Source organism: Phyllobates terribilis, unplaced genomic scaffold (genome assembly GCF_046119375.1).
Source record: "Phyllobates terribilis strain yellow unplaced genomic scaffold, ASM4611937v1 Scaffold_13__5_contigs__length_258822181, whole genome shotgun sequence".
NCBI classification, from domain to species: domain Eukaryota; kingdom Metazoa; phylum Chordata; class Amphibia; order Anura; family Dendrobatidae; genus Phyllobates; species Phyllobates terribilis.
In genome coordinates this window covers 238,344,709-238,362,723 of record NW_027362773.1, presented here as the reverse complement: position 1 = coordinate 238,362,723, position 18,015 = coordinate 238,344,709, and the positions used below count along the sequence as shown (strand labels likewise).

At 36.5% G+C, this 18,015-nt stretch overlaps 1 long non-coding RNA gene across 1 annotated transcript in view; it reads right to left on the bottom strand.

Moving 5' to 3' along the window:
• The window catches only part of LOC141174682 (uncharacterized), a 49,025-nt gene extending 34,051 nt beyond the window's left edge, over positions 1 to 14,974 (bottom strand). The window contains exons 1-2 of the long non-coding RNA XR_012252942.1: positions 14,769 to 14,974; positions 5,624 to 5,929 (exon numbers count right to left, since the gene is read on the bottom strand). This is a non-coding gene — a long non-coding RNA (uncharacterized lncRNA). The remainder of the gene's footprint in view (positions 1 to 5,623; positions 5,930 to 14,768) is intronic.
• Positions 14,975 to 18,015: the final 3,041 nt, after the last annotated feature.

The following is an 18,015-nucleotide window of genomic DNA, read 5'->3' as shown; positions in this document are numbered from 1 at the left end:
GATTCCTTCCCCACATCTATAGGTCTCCGTACAGACTAGCTTAGGACTTTAGCAGGTCTGATCGCAGGATCAGGTTCCCTGTTACATCGTAGGGATTCAGCTGAGTTCTATCGTAGGGACAGATCTCCTCTCTTTCCTTAGCTCTGGTAGCAGAACATAACAGTTGCAAGCCAATCCTCTGTCCATGGTGCATGCGAAGATGCCTCCTGCCTGGCACATGGCGTTGCACACTCTCAAGCAGCACCATCAGCAAGCACGTCCACATCCTTGTCCCAGTGCAGCATTCATTTTTCTCCACCCCACAGCTTTCCACAACCTGATGGCTACGACTGTCCCTCAACATTACATGAGCATGTGTCCCACAACATTAGCCATGCCCTCAACAACGCAGTTACTGGGAAAGCCCACCTAATCATGGACAAGTGGAAAAGTGCTTTTGGGCAGGGACGGTACATCTCGCTGATGGCACACTGGGTTAACATAATGAAAGCCGGGACCCAGTCAGACCATGGGACGGAACACGTCCTCCTGACGCCAGGATTGCAGGCCCTGGGTCAATCAGGGATGTCCCACATTCTCCAGCTCCTGCACCTCCTCCTTCTCCTCTTCAGCATCCATCTCCGATATGACCAGCACTGCAGCACTGCATTGGCCAAGCGGCAACAGGCTGTGCTGAAGATAATATGCTTAGGTGACAAACCACACAACACTGAAGAGTTGTGGACAGCTCTGAAAGAGCAGGCAGATCTGTGGCTGACACCGCTGAGCCTACAGCCAGGCATGGTCGTGTGTGACAATGGCCGGAACCTGGTGGCGTCTCTGAGGCGAGGCGACCTCACACACGTACCATGCCTCGGCCATGTGCTTAACCTCATGGTTCAGCGGTTTCTCAAAACCTACCCGGAGCTGCCGGATCTGCTTGTCAAAGTATGCCGCCTGAGTGCCCATTTTAAAAAATCACCTACAGCTTCCGGCGCCCTTGCAGTGTTTCAGCAGCATTTGTAGCTTCCAGCTCATCGTCTTGTGTGTGATGTCACCATGCGTTCGAACGCTACATTGCAGATGTTAGGAAGGATTTGTGAGCAGAAGAGGGCAGTTGTTGACTACCAGCATCAACAAGGCCATCTATGTTCAGTTCAGACTCCACACATAAGACCTCAGGTGTGGACATGGATGTCAGACATATGTACCATCCTCCAAAACTTTGAGGACTCCACCAAGATGTTGAGCTGCGATGACGCTATAATTAGCATCTCCATCCCACTTCTCTGTCTTCTGAAACGCTCTCTGCTCACAATCAAAGAGGATGCATTGCAGGCGGAGCATGATGAGATAGAACAAGGAACCATACAGGGTGATTACACACAGCCCAGCCTCATCTCATCCCAACGTGGATTGGGTGACAATGAGGAAGAGGAGGAGGAGCTAGTTTCATGCGTTATAGACGGTACTACCTGTACAACTGTCATACATGTCAGCGTGGATGACCTGAGGACAGGGAGGAGAATTAGGAGGAGGAGAGCATGGTTAGCAGTCCTCTTGGAGAGGACACAGAAGTCTTGCCTGTTAGCAGTCTGGCACGCATGGCTGAGTTTATGTAACATTGCCTTTCCCATGACCCTCAATTTCTCCAAATTTTGGGTGACAGCCATTACTGGATGGTGACACTTCTAGACCCATGTTACAAGGAAAACTTTCTATCTCTTATTCCCGAGGTGGACAGGTCTACAAAAATGGGGCAGTACCAGAAGGCCCTTGTTTCGGAATTATTAAAAAAATTCCCATCTGAAAACGCTGGCGGCAGAGGTTACAGTTCGTTGGACAACCAAGAAGTACAGGCGAGAGAGACACAACTTCAATCCAGAAGAGGCAGGGGAACTCTGTCAAAGTTCTGGGACAGTTTTCTCAGTCCCTCCCATCTTACCGGCCTTGAGGTGCGGGGTACTCTCACAAGGAGTTCAAAGTTTGGGAAGATGGTGAGGGAGTACCTTGCTGACCGTACCAATGTCCTCTGTGATTCCTCTGTGACTTATAATTATTGGGTATCCAAGCTGGACAAGTGGCATGAACTGGCTATTTACGCCTTGGAGCTCCTGTCCTGCCAGTAGCGTTTTGTCAGCAGGTTTTTGGTGCTGCTCGTGGAATTATAACTGATAAGCACATCCACTTGTCAACTGAAAATGCTGACTGGCTGACTCTTATAAAAATGAATAAGGGCTGGATTGGGCCAGACTTCTCAACACCACCGAATGATAGCAGCGAAACACAAACTCAAATCCAGTTTCTTTTTTTGGTAGGTCTATTCCCATGCTCCTCTTCACACCTACACATGGGTATACGCTTCCTGATTTTGTCTATTTGCTCTTGTCCTCCTCCATCTCCTCATCCTCCATCAGCATATCATTCACCACCATATCTATCATATCACCTCCTCTGCATCTCTTGCAAGGGGCATTTGAGCTCCTCCAAATTTTTGGCAGCCGTTGCTTCACTGCATAGGCAAACACTACGGGAGACCCTCTTCCTTATAATGGGAAAACATTTTCATGAGGCCCTCTACATCTCTTCCAAGGGGCATTGGAGTTCCTCCAAATTGTTGGCAGCTTTTGCACTCACTGCATAGGCCAACACTATGGGAGACCCATTTCCTAATAATGGGAACATTTTTACATAAGGCCCTCTACGTCTTTTCCAAGGGGCATTGGAGTGCCTCCAAATTTTTGGCAGCTTTTGCATTCACTGCATAGGCAAATACTATGGGAGACCCACTTCCTAATAATGGGACCATTCTTTTAGGAAGCTCTCCGACCTCTACGTCTCTTGCAAAGGGCATTGGAGTTCCTTCAAATTTTGGTAGCCATTGCATTACTGCATAGGCAAACACTATGGGAGACCCACTTCCTAGTAATGGGATCATTGTTTTTAGGAGGCTTCCGACCTCTACATATTTTGCAAGGGGCATTGGAGTGCCTGCAAATTTTTGGCAGCCCTTGCAGTCACTGCATACGCAATAACAGTACAAGAGACCCACTCGTTAATAATGGGAACAAAGCATAGCCGGCTGATGGCTCTCTAACAATAGTGTGAGCCGACTGCTGGCCCTTTAAGAATAGTAAGGCCTGCCTGATGGCCCTATAAAAATAGGCTTTGTAACTTTCAGAGTCCCTCCATCATAAATGAAACAGGATGTGTCTGATGATGTGTCACACAACACATGGCCCGATGAGCCTGTAAAATGTTAAAATGACATTTACCGGTGAATGCATTTGTCTCGGATGAAAGCAATGCAAAAGTGCAAAAACACATCAAAAACTCTACGTATGATCATAGCCCAAGGAGTGGAGGAGCATTTTTGTTTTTGTATATTTATTTTACCTTATATACAAGTCACTACCCTGGAAAGGATGTTCCTTAACATATTTCCCAGGAAAATCCATTTTGGTTTTGTTTTGGTATGTTTTATTGTGAGTCTGTAAAAGTGGCGTAATACCTCTGACAACGTTGCTGACAGCAGTGACCTGGGAGTCAAAAATGCTTCCAGGGGTCTTCCCCATGCTGTCCCCATGTCATTTGAGCACTGTTCCCATTGATTTGGGCAATTTTTAGGCCCTCCGCAGACCGCCGGGGGGAGCTGCCTGAAAAATGCTTGCGTTTCTCATAGACTTACATTGGGCTCGTTGCTCGGGTCGAGCACCCAAGCATTCCAATTTGCTCGATCTGAGCATCGAGCACTCGAGTATTTTAGTGCTCGCCCATCACTGATTGCAAGCGCAAAACTGAATATCATCACTTAAATGCTTTATAAAAGAAATCCCTCTACAAAAATAATAATAATAATTTAATAATAATTTTTTTTATTTATATAGCGCCAACATGTTCCACAGCACTTTACAATTAAGTAGGGACATGTACAGACAATATAAACAATACAATGAATCACATTTCAACAGTTACATGAGGAGTGAGGGCCCTGCTCGCAAGCTTACTATCTTTATGGAAATGGGGGGACACAATAGGTAAAACATGGTCATCAGCCAGTATATGTCTAAGGGCAGTTACCATGTGGTATTTGGTGCATGGAGGATGTGTAGACAGATAAGTATGCAGACACAGATTAAGATTAACATTTAGGAGGGAACAGGGAAGAGTTAGGCTGATGAGTTGTGATAGGCTTGTCCAAACAGATGTGTTTTTAAAGCATGTTTGAAGACAATGGGGGCTTGATATCAGTCGGATTGTTTGGGGCAGTGCATTCCAGAAAACTGGCGCGGCATGAGAGAAGTCTTGGAGACGGAGGTGTGAGGTTCAGATTAAAGAGGATGCTAGTTTTAGATCAGTTGCAGAATGGAGGGCACAGAAGGGGCGATAAACAGAAATGAGGGATGAAATATAGGGCAGTGCAGAACTGTGAAGAGCTCTGAGGGTGCGAGAGATGAGTTTGTATTGTATTCTGTGGTGAATGGGTAACCAGTGCAATGATTGGCCCAGGGTACAGGTATCTGTGAAGCGACCTGATACAAATACATCCCTGGCTGCCGCATTCAGGATGGATTGGAGAGGAGAGAGTTTGTTTAGAGGGATACCAATTATTAGGAGAGAGTTGCAGTCGTCCAGACGAGAGTGACTAAGGGTGACAGTAAGAGTTTTTGCAATATCAAAGGTGAGAAAAGGTCGGATTCTGGAGGTGTTTTTAAGGTGCTGGTGACGTGCGTGAGTGAGTAATTGAATATGGAGAATAAAGGAAAGTTGTGAGTCAAAGATGACTACAAGACAGCGAGCTTGCTGCTTGGGAGTCATGGTGGCGCCACCCAAAGAAATTGAAAAGTCAGGTATAGGTAGTTTAGTAGAGGGAGGAAAAATTAGGAGCTCAGCCCTACTCAAAAATAGTAAATTTCACAGTGAACTTTGAATCACACCAGATTTGTATTTCACTTTGCAAAAATGAAGAATCATAACTATTATCTAAATATATCTAATATCTATAAATTATATCTTTATTTCATCCTAAATCATGTGATAAGGCTCGTTAAAGGGTCACTATTGAATCTAGGATTGCTACTTGTGGCATTAGAGTTCTGGTCCTCTTCCTCTCTGAAGAGACAATTTGCATCTTTATTTTATTACTTTTTTAGAACTTTAAATTTGGGCATTACACAGTGCCTCTCTATTTGTCTCTGTCTCTCTCTCTTTAGTGGTAAATTTATTTGACACAAATGAAACTTTTAGGAGAATTCATAAAAAAAGTTTAATTCAAATTTCACATAATTAGCTCATCTCTAGTTGGCATCGATCAATGGCATCAGTTACAGCAATCCAGTAAAAATATATATTTAGGAGATATAACTAATGATGGATTGGATCGGAAAGAGGCATCAATTAAAGAAGCACTCCCATCAAAGTTTTTATCCTCTTAATATATTGCAATCATCCTATTATATGGCATTGTGTACTTACAATTGCTCATTTTTACTTCTACCTAGTTAATACTGCTCTTCACCATTAGGTCTATGATATCATGTGATTAAAAACTCACTAGATAAATGCTTCTGAGCTCTAAAAATAAACAGGAAGTCTCTTTTCCCTGCATGAGTCAGCATTAGAACTCTAGTTTTTGAACACTTACTTTCATCTCTCTTCCTTGTTTCCTTTTGTCAGAGTGTGGGAGTAGGTGAGTCAGGAGTTCAAGAGGATGTGAAGCTAGGTTGGCCAATGACTTTTCAGTGCTGTAGAATTGTCTTATGATAAAGAGCGGTTTTGACAGAAATGCGTCAGTTTTTAATCTCTTCCATGGTTATCTTTTGTTTTAATGGACTTTGAATAAAATTACTTCTTTCATCATTGGATGGATGTGCTGCTTCCCCTCTTTCTCCCAAGTAGGATTGTAGTTCTAATGCTGACTCATGTAGGGAAAGAATTTGATGTCATAGACCTAATGGAAACAGAATTAACTGGGTAGAAGGACACAATGAGCAATTGTAAGTGCACAGTGCTATATTATATAATGAATGCAATATATTCTGAACATGAAGAAAAACAATTGCTTTTACCACACTTTTGTAAAATCGCAATGAAAGACACATTGGGAACGCATCATGTGAACTCTGTCTTGGACTTTTTTAGAATTGGTTTAATATAATATTTGTCAGAACATATCAAGATGACAGACAAGGTAAGGTAGGGCACATCAAAAGCTGCTCTGCTTAAAGGACTTGTCCACTACTTGAACAACCCTTTTTTAAACTACAGTTGGGCTCAAAAGTTTATTTACCTCGGCAGAATTTTTTCTTTCTTGGCCTTGGTTCAGAGAATATGAATGATAACAAAAAAACATTTTCTCCACTCATGGTTATTGGTTGGGCGAAGCCATTTATTGTCAAACTACTGTGTTTTTTCTTTTTAAATCTTAATGACAACCAAAAGCATCTAAATGATCCTGATCAAAAGTTCACATACCCTGGTGATTTTGGCCTGATAACATGCACAGAATTTGACACAAATGGGTTTGAATGGCTACTAAAGGTAACATCCTCACCTGTGACCTGTTTGCTTGTAATCAGTGTGTGTGAATAAAAGCTGAGTAAGTTTATGGGAAACAGACAGACTCTTGCATCCTTCATCCAGCCACTAACGTTTCTGGATTGTGAGTCATGGGGAAAGCAAAAGAATTATCAACGGATCTATGGGAAAAGGTAGTTGAACTGTATAACTAAGGAAAGGGATACAAAAAAATCCAAGGAATTGATAATGCCAGTCAGCAGCATTCAAACTGTGATTAACAAATGGAAAATCAGGGGCTCTGTAAAAACCAAACCACGGCCAGGTAGACCAACAAAAATTTTGGCCACAGCTGCCAGGAAAATTGTTCGGGATGCAAAGAAAAACACACAAATAACATCAGCTGAAATTCAGGACTCTCTGAAAACTAGTGGTATGGCTGTTTCAAGATGCACAATAAGGAGGCACTTGAAGAAAAATGGGCTGCATGGTCGAGTTGTCAGAAGAAAGCCATTACTGTGCAAATTCCACAAAGTGTCTTGCCAACAACACTCCACACAGCACAGAGAAAAGTCTCAAAACTTCTGGAACAAGGTAATTTGGAATGATGAGACCAAAATTTAACTTTTTGGTCACAACCATAAGTGTTACATTTGGATGGAGGTCAACAAGGCCTATGATTAAAGGAACACCATTCCTACAGTAAAGCACGGAGGTGGATCGCTGATGTTTTTTGTATGTGTGAGCTATAAAGGCACAGGAAAATTGGTAAAAGTTGAAGGAAAGATGAATGCAGCACATTATCAGCAAATACTGGAGGCAAATTTGCACTCATCAGCCCGGAATCTGTAAATGGGACGTACTTGGACGTTCCAACATGACAACGATCCAAAACACAAGGCCAAGTCGACCTGTCATTGGCTACAGCAGACGAAAGTGAAGGTTCTGGAGTGGCCATCTCAGTCTCCTGACCTCAATATAACTGAGCGACTCTGGGGAGATCTTAAGCGTGCAGTTCTAAACAGCTCAGGAATTTACAGGAAATGTAGGCTTTTTTGCCAAGAACAATGGCCAGCTTTACCATCTGAGAAATTAAAGAACCTCATCCACAACGACAAAAGACTACAAGCTGTCATTGATGTTAGAGGGGGCAATACACTGTATTAAGAACTGGGGTATGTGAACTTTTGATCAGGATCATTTGAATGTTTTTGGTTGTCATTAAGATTTAAAAATAGAAAACACAGTAGTTTGACAATAAATGGCTTCACCCAACCAATAACTATGAGTGGAGAAAAAGTTATTTTATCATTCATATTCTCTGAAACAAGGCCAAGAAAGGAAAAATTCTGCCGGGGTATGTAAACTTTTGAGCACAACTGTAAATAGTCACCCTTGTAAAATTCAAATAATGTACCAACACACTTCCAGTGATTTCCATGTTGGGTCTCAGAGTGCTCCCCTGACATTGTCATCCCACACGAGCCCTGCAGTCTATCAACGGCTTCTATTTGACTGTTGCATTCTTATTTCTACAAACCTTGAACAAGTGAAAAAGTGAGAGCCCAGAAGCCCATTAGTGGTTGCTGAATTGGCTACAGGACCCATGTGGCATAACAGTGTCATGCAAGCCCTGGGAGAGCCAGTGTCAACATTGCTGGAACTGAGTCAATTCAGGAGGCATTTGATATTCTTATTTTACTAGTGAGACTACTTGATTAAAAAAAAGGGCTGTCGAGTAGACAACTCCATTAGATGGAACCCTAAACTGGGAACTCCCCTTACTTAATCTAGAAATCTCTAAGATGACATTTAAAAATGTCTCTTCCTAAATTAGGAAATAACCTCCTTAGAACATGTAAACACCTGAAAGATGTCCTTGATTACAGTACGTATGTTTGATAACAAAATCTTAACTTTCTCACTGAAATGAGTTTTACTCTATTAGAAAAGTAGACCTCAAATATTTCCCATCATATAACATACCAAAATCACATAGTGCTCATCCCCCCTGGTCCTCCGCCTCTGCTCCAGTCTCATTGTTTTGGCTCTAGCAGTGACGTCACATCGACAGTTCACATCACTGCTTCATCCAAGCACTGGTAGATGACACGAGCTGCTGAGCTCAGTGATTGACTGCAGCAGTGATTGAGCTGTCAAAGTAATGTCACCATTGCAGCCAAAAGACTGAAACTGGGGAAGCAGCGGAGAGCTGGAACTCAATCCTGAGAAGGTGACGACTATGTGATTTTGTTATATTACATGACAAGAAATATTAGAGGTCAACTTTTATTTTAAAGTGGAAAATCCCTTTAAAGCCTTACTTAAGTAATGTGCAAAAAGCACTGGTAAACATTTAACTCTTGCAGGTAGTGTGTAGTGTGCCCAACAAATAGTGAAGATGACTGGGGTGGGATATTTAGGAGAACTGAATTTTAGACTTTCAATTGCATTATGAAATGACTTTCTTCTTAAGCGGATCTTAAGGAAATCACAAAACTATAAAAAGGAATCGATGCAACAGCAAAGGTTCCCATCACCCTTCCAAAAATCCATAACTTTTGCATTTTAATAGAGAGGCCGAGCCAGTCATTTTCCTTCTGATGTACAGCTTTGATTTTTTTTCCTTATCTCTCAGGGAATTTTGACTTTCTGAGAAAGGGATTATTGAGTTGTGTGTCTGTGAACGCGGATTCTTGATCACTACGGTGCTGTGTGCTTGAAACGTTACAGTCAGCTCAGCTGCTCGCTGCTTGTAAAAGCATTAGGGACGCCATGTTAATATTAATTAGGTCTTTTTGTACAGGAATTTCAGTGGTTGCAATGAAGACAGCTTGTAGGGAGAAGATTATACCCAAAGTCAGACATTAAGACAAACATATTTAGAACAACAATTATGATAATTGCAAAAACACTAACGCAGAGCAATAAGTAAATCTGATTAAGGGCACTTCTGCATGATCAAATATAAATCTTATGTCTTCCTTCTAACCTGGTTTAAACATAAGAGGATTATATTATGTATTAACAGATTTGTGAAGCTGAACTTATTGTACCTAATAATATAGAGCATCCGAGGGAGTGCTGCACGGGGATCGGGCTAGGAAAGTAATCCACTTAAATTAAAAATAGACAGAATGATTGGGAAGGTGTGCGAGACGTGCGAGGAGGTTACGTAGGCTGCAAGGGCTTGTCAGAAGGTTACGTGACAATGGGAAAAGCATTACAGTGCCGCGTCCACTACCTGAGAAAAGTGTAATGGATCTGTACACATTATTCTTTTTATTACTATGTTCTCTTTATTATTATAATTAAGATTATTATTATTATTATTATTATTATTTGCTACATCTTTATATTATGAATTCATAATTTTTTACATCAGAATAAGCTACCATTGTTATATTTGATGCTCCAAATGCTGCAACTACTACTCCTACTACTTCTACTACTATAGCTAATAATAAATAATAAGAACATTATTATTACTACTGTATTTTATTTTAATGCTACTTTACAATGTTTTATATGTTTATTATTTTAGTTCATACTGAAAAATAAGAGTAAACATTAAATTAAATATTCATCATTTTAAAATATTTATATCATATACCATTTTCAAGCTTGAATATTTTAATATCTATCTATCGATCTATCTATCATCTATCTATCTATCTATCTGTCTGTCTGTCTGTCATATATCTAAGTATCTAGCTGTCTATCTCAATTCTAAGTATGTATCGATCTATCTCATATATAAGTGTCACATATCAAAATATTTATGCATCTATGTAAGTATCTAAGTATATATCTATCTATTTATCTATTACATGTCTAACTATCGTCTATCTATCTATCTACAGTATCTATCTCTGTGTGTCTATCTATCTATTATCTATCTCATATCTACTGTATATATCTATCTATCGTCTATCAATTCAATTCAATGAAGCTTTATTGACAGGACCAAATAAACATTAGTATTGCCAAAGCATGTGTGTAGTAGGGAATAGGGACAGAGACTGTAGGAACGATGGATGGCGGCACAACCAGGATGGGGACTATGGTAGTCCATGGCATATCATCGTTGTCTTTCTCACAACCTATGGCACGCATTCACGTACTGCGCTGCTATCCCCGCCGCGCTCTCTTCTTCCCCCAGCAGGATAAATGTTTTCTCTTCCTCCTTCATGGAGTTGAAATCCGGGAAAAGATCGGAGAGTCTATCTATCTATCTATCTATCTATCTATCTATCTATCTATCTATCTATCTATCTATCTATCTATACATATATCTATATCTATCTATCATCTATCTATCCCACATCTATCTATCTATCTATCTATCTATCCATATATCTATATCTATCTATCCATATAGCTATCTATCTACTGTCTATCTATCTATCTATCTATTTATCTATCCATATCAATATCTATATCTATCCATCTATCTATCTATCTATCTATCTCTATCCATATATCTATCCATCTATCTATCTATCTCTATATATATATTCATCCATCCATCTATCCATCTATTATCTATATATCCCATATCTATCCCATATCTATCTATCTAATCTATAACTATCATATCTATCTAATGTATCGATCTATCATACCTATTCATCCATCCCATATATAAGTATCTCTCTATAAATCTTTCTATCTCAAATTAGTCCTAGTCTATTTCAGCCTCTTTAGAATTCCATACCGATACTCTTATACTTATTAGAACAATTTAGATTTGCATTACGCACAATCTCTTTTTCATCCTGTCGACTAATTAAATGCTAATGATCTAATGTTTAAAGAGCGATTTAATTAAATATATTAAACAATGCTGAAAACCTTGAAAGTGTTTTATTGAGAGATGCCATGATTAATGTTTTCTGCAGTCCCAGGCTAGTATTGCTCAAGTCTCACTGAACATATAAAGCTGTCCACCATATTTAAAAGTTGGGGAAGGAATTTACTGACAGATGGTAATTTGGCAGGGAACAGAGTGACGAAATTAGACGTTTCCACAATGCGGTGAAAGTAGCCCCCCATTTTATGCAACGGGGGGAGCAAGTTTTCTTTGTTTGCATAAAACCTACAGTCTAAAGTTTCTTAATCCTATATTTCTTTACAAGTGCATCTAGAACTATGCAGAGCGTAATACTTAGGATATAGGAAAAGTAAATACATTTTTCTGATCGTTATTTATTTTTCCCATTAATCGGTTTTATGGTTTTTAACAATTTTTTTATATATATTTAAGCTTGTCAGATGCAGCAGAATCGAGTTACTATCAAAATTCATATTTTGATAGGACCACTTTTGAAAATCATAAACATAACAAATCCAGCTTTGTTACATCTGCGATAGAACAATATATGCATATATATATATATATATATATATATATATATGTATTAAAATGGACCCTTCTAACTTTGGTCAGTCCCGGCCTTGAATTCTAGTATTTGCAAACCACAAATAGATAACTGAGAGCAAAAAGTCTACCAGCAAATATCCTGAGACGGGGCTGACAGTAGTAACTTGCTTGTTTAGAAATATTAATAAACCACATATCTACCTCATATCTAATTTAAATCACAGATTATACCAAACTACTCTTGAATCTAGAAGCTTTTATGGCCAATGTACTCTGTGCAGGAAACAGATCTTGTAGGCCCCTGTGTAGCAGCACAATGTACAGCGACACAGACTATGGTGGAGCTATATCATTGAACAATGAGAAAAAAAGCAGGAGCGCTCTAGAACTGTCTTATTGCTGCCTAGAAATTGCATATATGTGTATATGTGTGCGTATATATATAATATATAAGAATATATATGTATATAAGAAATCAGATAATGTTGCATACAGTGATTTACTAATTTACATGTCACTTGCATAAAAAACATATATCTCTTTTTGCTAAAATGAATTTATATATACATAAATTAATGTGTGTATATATATATACAGTATTTACTGTACATGTTTCACAGACATACTGGATATGCATACAGTATATTAGATAAGGATAATTGTGCATAATATAATGTACATCTAGTACATATTTTAGCATGCTTATATACCTGTCATATATGATATATATAAATATATATATATATATATATATATACATATGTGATGGATTATTTGTTTAACATGGACATCATGTCAGTTTAGTATATACTGTATGTATATTAAGATGTACATATAATATACTGTATACAGTAAGCATAATTAATTATCTAAGTATTTATGTATAATACATAGGTATCATTTATAATATCTGTAGAATAAGTATGAGTAACGTAATATATATATATATATATATATACACACACACATTTATATCACATACACACACATATATAAATCATTACACACACATATATATGCGCATTATGTATATTTTTGCATATGTCAAAAATTCATTCTATGAATAAGTGTAATTTGTATAATACTATGTGTATGTATCTACAGTACATTATATAATATCATGTGTATCGTACATATGCATAATATGTACAGTATGTATAGCATGTTCAGCATAAATTATATTTACTATTCGTAGGAATATTTGTATAATGTAATGTTCATGTCACTATTGTAAAATATAATGTTACATGGATGCACATATAATCGATTCAGTATTTAATATATTTATTGTATATAAGTCGAATTTCAATAGTATGGTATCAAGTACAGTATAGAATATATTAAGCATATGTGTATACATAATAATAAGTACATATTGTAAAATGCATACAAATATGATACAATATAATTATATGATACAATTATAGTACATTAAAAACTATAGAATTCTCTGGTTCATGTTAAATGACATATTTTATATGAAATATATTCATTTTCTATTATACTATTAGAAGCAAGTGATGTCCAGGACACATCCAGAGTCCATTTCTTAGCTCTGGTCATTTTATTTTTATACTTTTAAAATAAGAATGAGCTTTTTCTTCAATCTGCAGTAATAAGGCAATCCCATCTGTACAAACATGATAGTTTATCTGCAGCTCTGCCCTGCACTGTTTGTTTAGATTGTGCTTCCTTGTGTTCTCTCCTTTAAGAGTCAGCAGCACAAGTTCATTCCTCCTTCATCCCAGCTCTGTACAACAAGACTCTTTCTCCTTTAATTAAGATCCATCACAAACCATCTGACTGCTTAATGAGAACTAATAACGCACCTATTTTACAAATACGTGGAAACGTTATCAGCATTTAGAGGCGTCTTATTAAAGGCAGTCAGACTGCAATTGCCTTTATTTTACATATTGTTTTTTAAATTCTTTTAGTAGTAGAGAATAAAAGCTAAGATCCATGCAAATTCCTGCAGTGCAGAATCTAATATATATATATATATATATATATATATATATCTGTATAAAATTGTAACATACTGCGGAATATGTTGGCGCTATAAAAAATAAAAATGAATTAATATATATATATATGTAATCTTGTGTATATATATATATATATATATATATATATATATATATATAATCCTATGTATTCTTATATATACACATATATATATATACACTAGGCGAAAATACCAGAAAAAAAGCAATTAGGCTCCATGCAAATTGTTGTGGTATTTTAATAAAGTAGCATGAAAACTGTGCTCTAAATTAGCCCTATTAATAAAACTTTTATAGATTGTATAAAAGCGGTTTAACAAATGTATAAAATAACGCGCTAAGAAGGGAGAAAAAAAAAAAAATAAATAAAAAACAATAATTACAATTCATCACCTGCCTATTAGAAGAGCCCGATCATACCTAACACATGTAATTACTGTATATTGAGAGATGACTGGATACAATGTATCATCTCTGACTGTTTGTTTATAAAACAATGAAAGGTAAACAAATAGATAAGTCACATTTCCATTGCATGCATCTATTGAGCAGGGAAACTAGGGCTGGCAGCCTTTGCATTAATTTGAGCAGAAATCCTCCTCTTATTCTTGTCCATAGACTCTTATATTGCCCTGGGCTCCACGCTCCAGTCTTCGCATTGCCTCCATTAACTACTTGTGTAACACTATATTTCCCCTTTCCTATCTGCAATATCTGATCAGACAGCAAGAGACATCATGCAACCGGTTTATTTAGCTTAAGTGTTGATAGCTTTATTGGTTTTCTGCGTTCGCTCAGCTTTGATTTGTTATATTTGCGACGGCGGTGAAAATTCTCTAAATTATTTATTGTGGCAAAGTAGCAAGGATTCCAGATTTACTTACATTTTCAGAGCTTCTGTGTCTTCTCTAGCATGTTTTTTTTAGCAAACTAAGTCGAGGCGTGTTGCAAAATCTTTAAGGAACGTGCAAACAGTTAAACAGCAAGTGTAGGAGGGTTTAACGGTTGGATGTGGTTGGGGGTACATGTTGGCATATCCAAACAGTCTGAAAACGCAGCCTGTAAAACAGTCTCGAGACTGAAGGAAATCAGTACTTAATTCAACAAACATTTGTTTCAGCTCAAGAATAGGCGCACAGAAACTTTTAGGAGCTGATAATATCCTTCCTGATATGTTCTTGATAAGATGCTGCACAGCGCCATCTGCTGGCCTGAAGTCCAAAATAAAGCCATTGCTACTGTAAGGTCTGCAGCTTGCTGTTGTAGGATGCATCTCATTTAGATAAAACACTACAGAACTGGTTACTAGGCTTTAAATCTCATCAGGCGCAAGATACAGTAAGATGTTAGTGGGGTGCAATGTTTGGCAGAAGGGGCGTCTTATATTTCTTTGTTATGCTGTCACATTTTCTAAAGCGATGACAGACAAGTGACCCTCCAGAGGTGACATCTTGTTCATAGTCTTTGACTGAAGAAATTCAACCTTCCCTATGGCAATAAGAGTGAAGCTGTTGTGTTACAAATCCACATGAATCAGCTTCCATGATCTGGATACCTTTCCCAGTTGTGCTTTGTGCTGTGGAGCTATTGGAATACTAGGGAATCAACATAAAGTCATGGTTTCCAGATCAATTCTCTCACTGTCGTATATGGGACAGGGCTATGACAGTCTTAATTTAGGAAAAAAATGACTAGAATTTTTTTATGCATTAATTTATTTTGAACCTTATATTATTATTATTATTATTATTATTATTATTATTATTATTATCTATTTGCATGATTAAGTAAGATCTTAGTGGGTGCAAAATTTAGCATAACAGGCTCCTTATATTTCTCTACTATGCTGTGCAATTTTTTAAGAATAATTGTAATATAATAGTAATAATAATAATAATCATAATTATTATTACTATTAATAATAATAACAACAATGTTAGGGAAAAATAGCCTATAAAATAAAATTCTAAAAATAAAATATATTTTTGTGTTGGTTTAAATATTAATAATTTCATACAATAATAATAATTATAATAATAATAATATTATTATTGTTATTATTATATGAAATGATTAATACTTAAACCAACAGAAAAAATGTATGTTTATAAAATAAAATGTTATTATTAATAATAATAATAATAATAATAATAATAATAATAAAATAATGTATAACAATGTGAAGGCAAAATAGGCGACAAAATCAAATTATAAAAATAAAATATTTTTCAATGTATTTTTATATTAATAAAATTATCTTACAATAATATTAATAGTTATAACAGTTATAACATATCATAAAATTATTATTATTATTATTTCATAATAAAATGATTAATAATTAAAGAAACACAAAAATATTAAATTTTTATATTTTTATTTTTGTAGGCTATTTTGTCCCAAAATTGTTTCTAATTGTTTCAGTGACTGCAGCCCACAGCTATTCACTGGAATGTTTCACGACATTGAACTCTACATTCCTGTCTGCCCCTGATTATATCCCTATAGCACGTGGTTAGTTTTTAAAGCAGTTATCGCAGTTGCTTACAGAGTTTTCTAGCTGCATCTTCCTATTTTTGTAGTTTTTGTGCTAATAATCTTAACTGTTCTTATCATATTTTTTGACCTAAGAATTCTAACCCTTTTTTTATATTAGTTTGCATTTCATAGAATCAAATAAATCAATCAGTTTTGGTCTTACAGTAAAAAAAAAATATTAAAAAAATATAAATGAAACTTTTTTGTTAACTGAACACTAACTACTACGTCCTGTGATATCAACAAATATTTTACTTGTTTATGATTTTTTCAAAAATATATTACATGATTAAATATTGATTTTCCCAACAAACATTGTCTAATTTATATATTGCAAAATGAGAATTAATCCATCAAAAATGTGCACAATATACAACTTGTATATAAGTAGTGTACAGAATACTGATGCATCTTGGAGGTGGACTATTTTTGTTCCATTTTAAAAACAAAATCGTAGTTTAACATAATTAAATTAGATAAGCGTATTCTGTAACATGAATATACGTATATATACTGTATACAGTAAATATACTGTTCAGTAGGGAACATCAAAGTCTGGATTCCAACAATCAGTTGTTGATGCAAAATTTTTAGCTAGAGATACTGCAGAACCTTTAAAAGACAGATATATCAGCTGTTGCTTTATGCTGTTACTTTCTTTTGTATCCATTCCTGGTCTTCATTAAAAAAAAAAGTATCAAAATCTATATGTGTAATTCTACCCTGAAGAATATTTGTCTCTCAGATCACTGATATTAAATTATTATTATTATTATTATTATTATTATTATTTTGTATTCCATTTTTATTACTGTCACAAATAGCCAAAAATATTACAAGAAGTTTATCAAAATTCATACTGAACATTAGTTTAGTTTTTTATCAACTGTCTTATAGCTGTGAAGCTCAGAAAGTGTAATGCTGTTATGATGAACATTATTATTGTCTTCATCGTCTTTAAGTAATGTTTTATGTTTTATTTGAAAGAATAATTATAAATAGTATTTTTAATTTATTATTATTATTATTATTATTATTATTATTAATAATAAGTAAAAGTCATGTTTAAAAAAAACTTTATATATGTCTATGTAGATGTTGAGATCTGGTCAGGAAAACCAAACCTGGTCTGAAAGTCATTGTTCATACAAAGACAATGAAGCATGAATATGTGAATAAAGCCTAATTTTAAAAAGAACCTGTCAGCAGGTTTTTGCTATGAAATCTGAGGACAGAATAATGGATGTAGGGGTTAAACACTGATTTCAATAATGTGTCATTTATTAAGCTGTGTGCTGTTGTTTGCTTACACTGAAGGGTTTAACACTAGGAGAATATCATGGCCTGGACTGATGTGCATGCGACTGCTAGTCCGACTCCACCCCCTCCTGTGATAAACAGCTCACTGTCTATAGACAATGTACATACAGAGCCTGTTGTGGGTGGGGGCAGCTTTTTTTTAGCTCTGCTGCATTCTACATCTACAAACTCTCATTGTGTCAGAACCGCTGTACCCAGTAAAGTGATACTTCATTGGAATCAGGTCCCTTTGCCTACATCATACTGCTCTCAGATGACGTAGCAAAATCATGC